This window comes from Rattus norvegicus, chromosome 5 (genome assembly GCF_021556685.1).
Source record: "Rattus norvegicus strain SHRSP/BbbUtx chromosome 5, alternate assembly SHRSP_T2T, whole genome shotgun sequence".
In the NCBI taxonomy this organism is placed as follows: domain Eukaryota; kingdom Metazoa; phylum Chordata; class Mammalia; order Rodentia; family Muridae; genus Rattus; species Rattus norvegicus.
In genome coordinates, this window is record NC_141538.1 from 6,827,501 (window position 1) to 6,838,861 (window position 11,361).

The window sequence follows — 11,361 nt, forward strand, 5'->3', positions numbered from 1 at the left end:
GAGAGAAAAAAAAAGGACAAGGAAATCCAAAACAAGCAACAACCATCAAAGAGGAAAATAAATCCACAGTGTAGTTATACAATGAGGAGAAAGGCATAATGCTAGAACTCTGAATTCCTTTGAAAGTTATAAATCAATCTCAACAATTTGCATAACCAAAGTAAAGGAAGAAGGCAAGAAAGACTGTTTTAAAAAGTGGCCTGTTTACCAAAGCCAGAAGCTAGGATTTAGCCTGATAGAACAAGAACTATCAGCATCGGAAATATTTGAGTGTCACATCTGTCCACAAATTAAATTCCATGATATGTTTGGAGTAATCTGGGGAACCCCTCTCAACAGTGTTGTTCCTTTCTTAACCTGTTGGTTTAAGGGCATTAGAATTCCAAAATGACCAGGGAAAAATTTGCGTTCCTAGTCCATTGGAATGTTCATTATGGCTCCAGGTAGGAGCACTCCCCCATCTGGGACCAAAACTTCTAGGCCAGCAGAATCTAGAGTTGCAAGGACAGTAAGCAAAAATTTTCCTAGAGGGTCACTACGAGTGATAGTAAGTGTAACTATTCCCTTTTCCACTTCTTGATTCCTAGACCCATGGACCCTGATTATCAGAGAAACTATACCATATGCTGGACACTGATTCAAAGCATATACTGCCTTCTGAAGAACTCTGCCCTAGCCCTCCATGCTGCTGCCCCCTAATTAACTCTGTAACTGCATCTTTAAAAGGCCATTCCATCTTTCTATCAGACCTGAATAGATAGATGATGATGGGGACATGGTAAGACCAGTGGATTCCATAATTGTGGGCCCACTGTCACACTTCTCTGGCTATGAAATGAGTTCCTTGGTCAGAAGCAATACTTTATGGAATACCATGACTATGATGATGATGGATGGGGCATTCTGTAAGTTTATGGATGGTAGTTTTGGCAGAAGCATTATGTGCAGGAAAGGCAAATCCATAACCAGAATAAGTGTCTACTCCAGGAAGAACAAAACGTTGTCCTTTCCACGGAGGAAGTGGTCCAATGCAGTCAACCTGCCACCAGGTTGCTGCTTGGTCACCTCGAGGAATGGTGCCATTTCTGTGGCCCAGTGTTGGTCTCTGCTGTTGGCAGATCTGGCATTCAGCAGCATCTGTAGCCTTGGTGAGTGAAAATCCATGTTGATGAGCAAACGCATAACCTCCATCTCAGTCACCATGGCCACTTTGTTTATGTGACCATTGAGCAAAGGAGCATTGAGCAATTGAGCTGAGGAAAGAGGTCGACTGTCCACAAAATGGTTCTTATCCATTTGATTATTGAACTCCTCCTCAGTGGAAGTCACCTTTTGGTAAGCATTTATATGGGACACAAATACATTCATATCCTTTGCTCGTTTGGAGAGATCAATCCATATACTTCTTTCCCAAATGTCTTTCTCACCAATTTTCCAATTATGATCTTTCCAAGTCCCTAATTAGCCAGCCAATCCATTGGCTACAGCCCATGAGTGAGTGAGCAATCATATATCTGACCATTTCTTTTTCTTTTTCTTTTTTTATTAACTTGAGTATTTCTTATTTATAATTCGAATGTTATTCCCTTTCCCGGTTTCCAGGCAAACATTCTCCTAATCCCTCCCCCTCCCCTTCTTTATAGGTGTTCCCATCCCCACCCTCCCCCCATTGCTGCCCTCCCCCCAAGAATCTAGTTCACTGAGGGTTCAGTCTTAGCAGGACCAAGGGCTTCCCCTTCCACTGGTGATCTTACTAGGATATTCAATGCTAGAGGTCAGAGTCCAGGTTCAGTCCATGTATAGTCTTTAGGTAGTGGCTTAGTCCCTGGAAGATCTGGTTGCTTGGCATTGTTGTTCATAAGGGGTCTCGAGCCCCTTCAATTTCTTCCAGTTCTTTCTCTGATTCCTTCAACGGGGGTCCTACTCTCAGTTCAGTGGTTTGCTGCTGGCATTCGCCACTGTATTTGATGTATTCTGGCTGTATCTCTCAGGAGAGATCTACTCCGGTTCCTGTCAGCCTGCACTTCTTTGCTTCATCCATCTTGTCTAATTGTGTGGCTGTATATGTATGGGCCACATGTGGGGCAGGCTCTGAATGGGTGTTCCTTCTGTCTCTGTTTTAATCTTTGCCTCTCTATTCCCTGCTAAGGATATTCTTGTTCCCCCTTTTAAAGAAGGAGTGAAGCATTCACATTTTGATCAACTGTCTTGAGTTTCATGTGTTCTATGCATCTAGGGAAATTCAAGCATTTGGGCTAATAGCCACTTTTCAATGAGGCCATACCATGTGTGTTTTTCTGTGATTGGGTTACCTCACTCAGAATGATATTTTCCAGTTCCAACCATTTGTCTATGAATTTCATAAAGTCATTGTTTTTGATAGCTGAGTAATATTCCATTGTGTAGATGTACCACATTTTCTGTATCCATTCCTCTGTTGAAGGGAATCTGGGTTCTTTCCAGCTTCTGGCTATTGTATAAGGCTGCTATGAACATAGTGGAGCATGTGTCTTTTTTATCTGTTGGGGCATCTTGTGGGTATATGCCCAAGAAAGGTATAGCTGGATACTCAGGTAGTTCAATGTCCAATTTTCTGAGGAACCTCCAGACTTCCAGAATGTTTGTACCAGTCTGCAATCCCACGAACAATGGAGCGGTGTTCCTCTTTCTCCAGATCCTCACCAGCATTTGTTGTCACCTGAGCTTTTGATCTTAGCCATTCTCACTGGTGTGAGGTGAAATCACAGAGTTGTTTTGATTTGCATTTCCCTTATGACTAAAGATGTTGAACATTTCTTTAGGTGTTTCTCAGCCATTCAGCATTCCTCAGCTGTGAATTCTTTGTTTAGTTCTGAACCCCATTTTTAATAGGGTTATTTGACTCCCTGCGGTCTAACTTCTGGAGTTCTTTGTATATTTTGGATATAAGGCCTCTATCTGTGGTAGGATTGGTAAAGATCTTTTCCCAATTTGTTGGTTGTTGTTTTGTCCTAACCACAGTGTCCTTTGCCTTACAGAAGCTTTGCAGTTTTATGAGATCCCATTTGTCGATTCTTGATCTTAGAACATAAGCCATTGATGTTTTGTTCAGGAAATTTTTTCCAGTGCCCATGTGTTTGAGATGCTGCCCTAGTTTTTCTTCTATTAGTTTGAGTGTATATGGTTTGATGTGGAGGTCCTTGATCCACTTGGACTTAAGCTTTGTACAGGGTGATAAGCATGGATCGATTTGCATTCTTCTACATGTTGACCTCCAGGAGAACCAGCACCATTTGCTGAAAATGCTATCTTTTTTCCATTTGATGGTTTTGACTCCTTTGTCAAAAATCAGGTGCCCATATGTGTGGGTTCATTTCTGGGTCTTCAATTCTGTTCCATTGGTCTATCTGTCTTTCTCTATAACAATACCATGCAGTTTTTATCACTATTAATCTGTAATATTGCTTGAGTTCAGGGATAGTGATTCCCCCTGAAGTCCTTTTATTGTTGAGAATAGTTTTAGCTATCCAGGGTTTTTTGTTATTCCAGATGAATTTGCAAATTGTTCTGTCTAACTCTTTGAAGAATTGGATTGGTATTTTGATTGGGATTGCATTGAATCTGTAGATCGCTTTTGGTAAAATGGCCATTTTTACTATATTAATCCTGACAATCCATGAGCATGGGAGATCTTTCCATCTTCTGAGGTCTTCTTCAATTTCTTTCTTCAGAGTCTTGAAGTTCTTCTTGTACAGATCTTTTACTTGCTTGGTTAAAGTCACACCGAGGTACTTTATATTATTTGGGTGTATTATGAAGGGTGTCGTTTCCCTAATTTCTTTCTCGGCTTGTTTCTCTTTTGTGTAGAGGAAGGCTACTGATTTATTTGAGTTAATTTTATACTCAGCCACTTTGCTGAAGTTGTTTATCAGCTTTAGTAGTTCTCTGGTGGTACTTTTGGGATCACTTAAATATAGTATCCTATCATCTCCAAATAGTGATATTTTGACTTCTTCTTTTCCGATCTGTATCCTGTTGACCTCCTTTTGTTGTCTGATTGCTCTGGCTAGAACTTCAAGAACTATATTGAATAAGTAGGGAGAGCGTGGGCAGCCTTGTCTAGTCCCTGATTTTAGTGGGATTGCTTTAAATTTCTCTGCATTTAGTTTAATGTTAACAACTGGTTTGCTGTATATGGCTTTTACTATGTTTAGGTATGGGCCTTGAATTCCTATTCTTTCCAGGACTTATCATGAAGGGGTGTTGAATTTTGTCAAATGCTTTCTCAGCATGTAATGAAATGATCATGTAGTTTTGTTCTTTCAGTTTGTTTATATAATGGATCACGTTGATGGTTTTCCATATATTAAACCATCCCTGCATGCCTGGGATGAAGCCTACTTGATCATGGTGGATGATTGTTTTGATGTGCTCTTGGATTCGGTTTGCCAGAATTTTATTGAGTTTTTTGCGTCGATATTTATAAGGGAAATTGGTCTGAAGTTCTCCTCCATTGTTGGGTCTTTGTGTGGTTTAGGTATAAGAGTAATTGTGGCTTCATAGAAGGAATTCAGTAGTGCTCCATCTGTTTCAATTTTGTGGAATAGTTTGGATAATATTGGTATGAGGTCTTCTATGAAGGTCTGATAGAATTCTGCACTAAACCCATCTGGACCTGGTCTCTTTTTGGTTGGGAGACCTATAATGACTGCTTCCATTTCCTTAGGAGATTTGGGCTGTTTAACTGGTTTATCTGTTCCTGATTTAACTTCAGTACGTGATATCTGTCTACGAAATTGTCCATTTCCTGGAGATTTTCAAGTTTTGTTGAATATAGGCTTTTATAGTAAGGTCTGATGATTTTTTGAATTTCCTCTGAATCTGTAGTTATGTCTCCCTTTTCATTTCTGATTTTGTTAATTTGGACACACTCTCTGTGTCCTCTCGTTAGTCTGGGTAAGGGTTTATCTATCTTATTGATTTTCTCAAAGACCCAACTTTTGGTTCTGTTGATTCTTTCTATTGTCCTTTTTGTTTCTACTTGGCTGATTTCAGCTCTGAGTTTGATTATTTCCTGCCTTCTACTTCTCCTATGTGTATTTGCTTCTTTTTGTTCTAGAGCTTTTAGGTGTTCTGTCAAGCTGCTGACATATGCTCTCTCCTGTTTCTTTCATAGCCACTCAGAGCTATGAGTTTTCCTCTTAGCATAGCTTTCATTGTGTCCCATAAGTTTGGGTATGTTATACCTTCATTTGCATTAAATTCTAAGAAGTCTTTAATTTCTTTCTTTATTTCTTCCTTGACCATGTTATCGTTGAGTGGAGCATTGTTCAACTTCCATGTATATGTGGGCATTCTTCCCTTATTGTTATTGAAGACCAGCTTTAGGCCGTGGTGGTCCGATAGCACGCATGGGATTATTTCTATCTTTCTGTACCTGTTGAGGCCCGTTTTATGACCAATTATATGGTCAATTTTGGAGAAAGTACCATGAAGTGCTGAGAAGAAAGTATATCATTTTGCTTTAGGATAGAATGTTCTATATATACCTTTAAGTCCATTTGGTTCATGACTTCTCTTAGTCTGTGTACGTCTCTGTTTAATTTCTGTTTCCATGATCTGTCCATTGATGAGAGTGGGGTGTTGAAATCTCCTACTATTATTGTGTGAGGTTCAATGTGTGTTTTGAGCTTTAGTAAGGTTTCTTTTACGTATGTAGGTGCCCTTGTATTTGGGGGGTAGATATTTAGGATTGAGAGTATCTTGGTGTATTTCTCCTTTGATGAACATGACGTGTCCTTTCTTATCTTTTTTGATGACTTTTAGTTGAAAATTGATTTTATTTGATATTAGAATGGCTACTCCAGCTTGCTTCTTCAGATCATTTCTTGGAAAGTTGTTTTCCAGCTTTTCACTCTGAGGTAGTGTCTGTCTTTGTCTCTGAGGTGTGTTTCCTATAGGCAGCAGAATGCAGGGTCCTCGTTGCGTATCCAGTTTGTTAATCTATGTCTTTTTATTGGGGAGTTGAGGCCATTGATGTTGAGAGATATTAAGGAATAGTGATTATTGTTTCCTGTTATATTCATATTTGGATGTGAGGTTATGTTTGTGTGCTTTTCTTCTCTTTGTTTTGTTGCCAAGACGATTAGTTTCTTGCGTCTTGTAGGGTGTAGCTTGCCTCCTAATGTTGGGCTTTACCATTTATTATCCTTCATAGTGCTGGATTTGTAGAAAGATATTGTGTAAATTTGGTTTTGTCATGGAATATCTTGGTTTCTCCATCAATGTTAATTGAGAGTTTTGCAGGATACAGTAACCTGGGCTGGCATTTGTGTTTTCTTAAGGTCTGTATGACATCTGTCCAGGATCTTCTGGCTTTCATAGTCTCTGACGAAAAGTCTGGTGTGATTCTGATAGGTCTGCCTTCATATGTTACTTGACCTTTTTCCCTTACTGCTTTTAATATTCTTTCTTTATTTTGTGCGTTTGGTGTTTTGACAATTATGTGACGGGAGGTGTTTCTTTTCTGGTCCAATCTATTTGGAGTTCTGTAGGCTTCTTGTATGTCTATGGGTATCTCTTTTTTTAGGTTAGGGAAGTTTTCTTCTATGATTTTGTTGAAGATATTTACTGGTCCTTTGAGCTGGGAGTCTTCACTCTCTTCTATACCTATTATCCTTAGGTTTGATCTTCTCATTGAGTCCTGGATTTCCTGTATGTTTTGGACCAGTAGCTTTTTCCGCTTTACATTATCTTTGACTGTTGAGTCGATGATTTCTATGGAATCTTCTGCTCCTGAGAGTCTCTCTTCCATCTCTTGTATTCTGTTGGTGATGGTTGTACCTACGGCTCCTTGTCTCTTCCTTTGGTTTTCTATATTCAGGGTTGTTTCCATGTGTTCTTTCTTGATTGCTTTTATTTCCATTTTTAATTCCTTCAATTGTTTGATTGTGTTTTCCTGGAATTCTTTCAGGGATTTTTGTGATTCCTCTCTGTAGGCTTCTACTTGTTTATTTATGTTTTCCTGTGTTTCTCTAAGGGAGTTCTTCATTTCTTTCTTGAAGTCCTCCAGCATCATGATCAAATATGATTTTGAAACTAGATCTTGCTTTTCTGGTGTGTTTGGATATTCCGTGTTTGCTTTGGTGGGAGAATTGGGCTCCAATGATGCCATGTAGTCTTGGTTTCTGTTGCTTGGGTTCCTGTGCTTGCCTCTCGCCATCAGATTATCTCTAGTGTTACTTTGTTCTGCTATTTCTGATAGTGGCTAGACTGTCCTATAAGCCTGTGTGTCAGGAGTGCTGTAGACCTGTTTTCTTGTTTTCTTTCAGCCAGTTATGGGGACAGAGTGTTCTGCTTTTGGGAGTGTAGTTTTTCCTATCTACAGGTCTTCAGCTGTTCCTGTGGGCCTGTGTCTTGAGGTCACCAGGCAGGTCGCTTGCAGCAGAAAAGTTGGTCTTACCTGTGGTCCTGAGGCTCAAGTTTGCTCATGGGGTGTTGCTTATGAGCTCTCTGTGGTGGCAGCAACCAAGAAGATCTGTGCTGCCCTTTCCGGGAGCTTCTGTGCAACAGGGTTCCAGATGGCATTTGGTGTTTTCCTCTGGAGTCAGAGATGTGGGCCGAGTGTAGACTCTTCTGGTTTCCCAGGCGTGTCTGCCTCTCTGAAGGCTTAGCTCTCCCTCCCATGGGATTTGGGTGCAGAGAATTCACCATTTCTTATTCCAAACAAACTATAATACCATGTGTGCTGACTGAATTTCTGCCCACTGCGAAGATTTTCCTTCACCTGTATCTTTCAGGGTTGTCTGAGAAAGGGGTTGTAATGCTGCAGCTGTGCATTTCTAGGTGGTGCCTGCATAATGTTCAGAGCAGTCAGTAAACCAGATCCTAGTCTTCTCTTCTTCAGTCAGCCAATCATAGGGAACAAACCATGAGGCTATAGGTGCATGCTTGGCAGCAGATGGCAGGAGTAGAAACTATAGGCATTTGAACAACTTCATGTAACTTGCTTGTGCCTTCAGGACCTGCTCAGACCCAATAACTCATATACCACTTCCACTTGATGATAGACTACTGATATGCATGCCTTACTTTATGACTTAGAGGGTTTGGTAACACCCAGCTCATTTCAGGTTGCATGGTAACTTGGTATCCTATTGTCCAACGTTCAGTTTCCACTTAGGCCCAATAGCAGGCCAAAAGCTATTTTTCTTCCTTCCTTCCTTCCTTCCTTCCTTCCTTCCTTCCTTCCTTTATTTCTTTTTTATTGGTTATTCACTTTACTCAGATTTCAAATTTTATCCCTTTCCCAATTTCCCCTCTGGAGTCCATCTATCCCTTCCCCCATTCCCATGCCTCTATAAGAGTGTTCTCCCACCTATCCACCCACTCACCCACACACCTACTCCCTCCCATCTCCCTGCCCTGGCTTTCCCCTACACAGGGTCATTCAGCCTTCACAAGGCCAAGGGTCTCTCCTCTCATTGCTGCCAAATAAGGTGATCCTCTGCTACATATGTGGCTGGAGCCATGGGTCCTACCACGCATACTCTTTGGTTGATGGTTTAGTCTCTGGGAGCTCTGGGGGTTCTGGTTGGTTGATACTGTTTTTCCTCCTACGGTGTTGAAAACCCCTTCAGCTCCTTCAGTCTTTTCTCTAACTCCTCCATTAGGGACCCTGTTCTCAGTTCAATGGTTGTCTGTGAGCACCTGTCTTTGTATTTGTCAGGTTCTGGCAGAGCCTCTCAGAAGACAGCTATATCAGGCTCCTGTCAGCATTCATTTCTTGGCATCCACAATATTGTCTGGGTTTGGTGACAGTATATGGGATGGATCCCCAGATGTGGCCTTCTCTAGATAACCTTACCCTCAGTCTCTGCTCCACACTTTGTCTCTGTATTTTCTCCTGTGAATATTTTGTTCTTCATTCTAAGAAGGACTGAAGTATTCAGTCTTTGATCTTCCAACTTCTTGAGTTTCAAGTTGTCTGTGGATTGTATCTTGGGTATTCCAAGCTTTTGGGCTAATATCTTCTTATCAGTGAGGATATGCCATGTGTGTTTTTTGTGATTGGGTTATCTCACTCAGGATATTTTCAAGTTCCATCCATTTGCATAAGAATTTCATGAAGTCATTGTTTTTAATAGCTGAATAGTGCTCCATTGTGTACCACATTTTCTATATCCATTCCTCTGTTAAAGAAAATCTGGATTCTTTCCAGCTTCTTGCTATTATAAATAAGACTGCTATAAGCATAGTGCAGCATGTATTCTTGTTATATTTTGGAGCATATTTTGTGTATATGCCCAGGAGTGGAAAAGCTGGGTCCTCAGGTAGTATCATGTCCAATTTTCTGAGGAACCACCAGACTGGTTTCCAGAGTGTTTTTCATAGGGAGAAGAGTTGTTTGCTGATGATGATAGACCTTTGCTTCAAAATCCCAAAGTTCTCTTCTGTGATTCACCTACAGGCCTGCCAGAGGCTTCAAATAGCATCTCTATCTGCCACCAACACCTCAAGTACCACGCAGTCTGCTGGATCATTTTATCCAAGTGGTAGAGCAGCCTGCACAGTAGATTGGACTTGTTGAAGAGCCTTCTACTATTCCAGACCACACACAAAGCTAGAAACTTTCTGGGTCACTTGGTAAATGAACCTGAGTAACACTTCCAAGTGAAGAATGTGCTGTCTCCAGAATCCAGAGACCTACTAAACTTTATGCTTCTTTATTGGTGGTGGGAGGGGCCAGGTACAATAACTTACCTTTCACCTCTGCATACCACACCACTGGACTTCTAAGAATTCCACTGATATAGATGATCCTTGAATTTTGGTTGGATTTATTTCTGATCCTATGATAGGCATATGTGTTACCAATGAGTCCAAAGTGAAACTACTTCCTGCTCATTTGGACCAATCAGAGTAATGTCATCAGTACAGTGCACCAATGTGATATTTTGTGGAAGAGCCAAACAGTCAATATCTTTTCTTACTAAGTTATGACAAAGGGCAGGAGAGTTAATATGTCCTTGAGGCAAAACTGTAAAGGCATACTGCTGGCCTTGCCAACTATAAGCAAATTGCTTCTGGTGGTCTTTACAGACAGGTACTGATCAGTGGCTGCATGCCAGGCACCAGGAGATATGTTAATTTCCTAAAGAAACAAAACTACATCTGGTACATCAGCTGCAATCAGACTTACTACCTGATTTAGTTTTCGATAGTTAACTGTCATTCTCCATGATCCATCTTTCTTCTGCACTAGAAAGGAGAGTTAAAGGGAAATGTGGTGGGAACCACCATTACTGCATCTTTCAAGCCCTTGATAGGTGGCAGTAATTTCTGCAATTCCTCCAGAAATGTGATACTGCTTTTGATTCACTATTTTCTTTGGCAAAGGCAACTCTAAAGGCTTTTATTTAGCCTTTCCAACCATAATAGCCCTCACTCCACAGGTCAGGGAACCAATGTGGGAATTTTGCCAATTTCTAAGTATACCTATCCCAATTATATATTCTGGAACTGGGGAAATGACCACAAGATGTGTTCGGGAACCTACTGGCCATACTATGAATTAGACATTAGTCAAAACTCCATTAATCAACTGTCATCCATAGCCTCTACTCTAACTGAAGGACTGCAATGTTTCTTGGAATCTCCTAAGATCAGTGTCAATTCAGAGACAGTACCCAATATACCCCAGAAAGTCTGATTATTTCCTTTTCCCCAGTGTACAGTTACCCTTGTAAAAGGCCATAGATCCCTCTGGAGAAGAACTGGAGAAAGGGTGACAGCAAAAATTTTAGGTGTCTTATCAAGATCCTTCCTCAGGGGAAACTGACTACCCCTTCATTCACGGAGTTCAGGGTCTACAAACTGGCTCAAGTCTGAAAACTGATTCACAGGGCAAGACTGCCTTTGACATGATCCATCATACAGTAGGCTTTCTATCTGTTTGATATCTGGAAATATCATGACTGATCAGCTAATACCAAAGGTCTGAAAAAGTTATACCATTATAAATTTTACCTCTCCTGTAGTGACCATTATGGGATAAACATTGTTTTGTCTACACTGTCCATTATAATAACAATAATTGCCTTGTCTCTGGTAATTCAATGCTGCCACCTACCTGGTTGTTGTTGCCTTTGGGCCCAATTAAACCCATTGCATTTAATTCATGTATTTGAACAGCTCTATCTCAAGCCCTAAGGTCCAGCACAGGAAAAGGGCAAAAACAAAACTCTTCAAATATGCTGGTGCCCCTCTCACCAGTTTGCATCTTATAGGATTTGTGAGAGATATGTATTCTGGGCCTTCCCATTGTGGAGGATTAGGTTTTATACAACATATCCACTCTAGCAATGCAACTTTCCTGAGCCT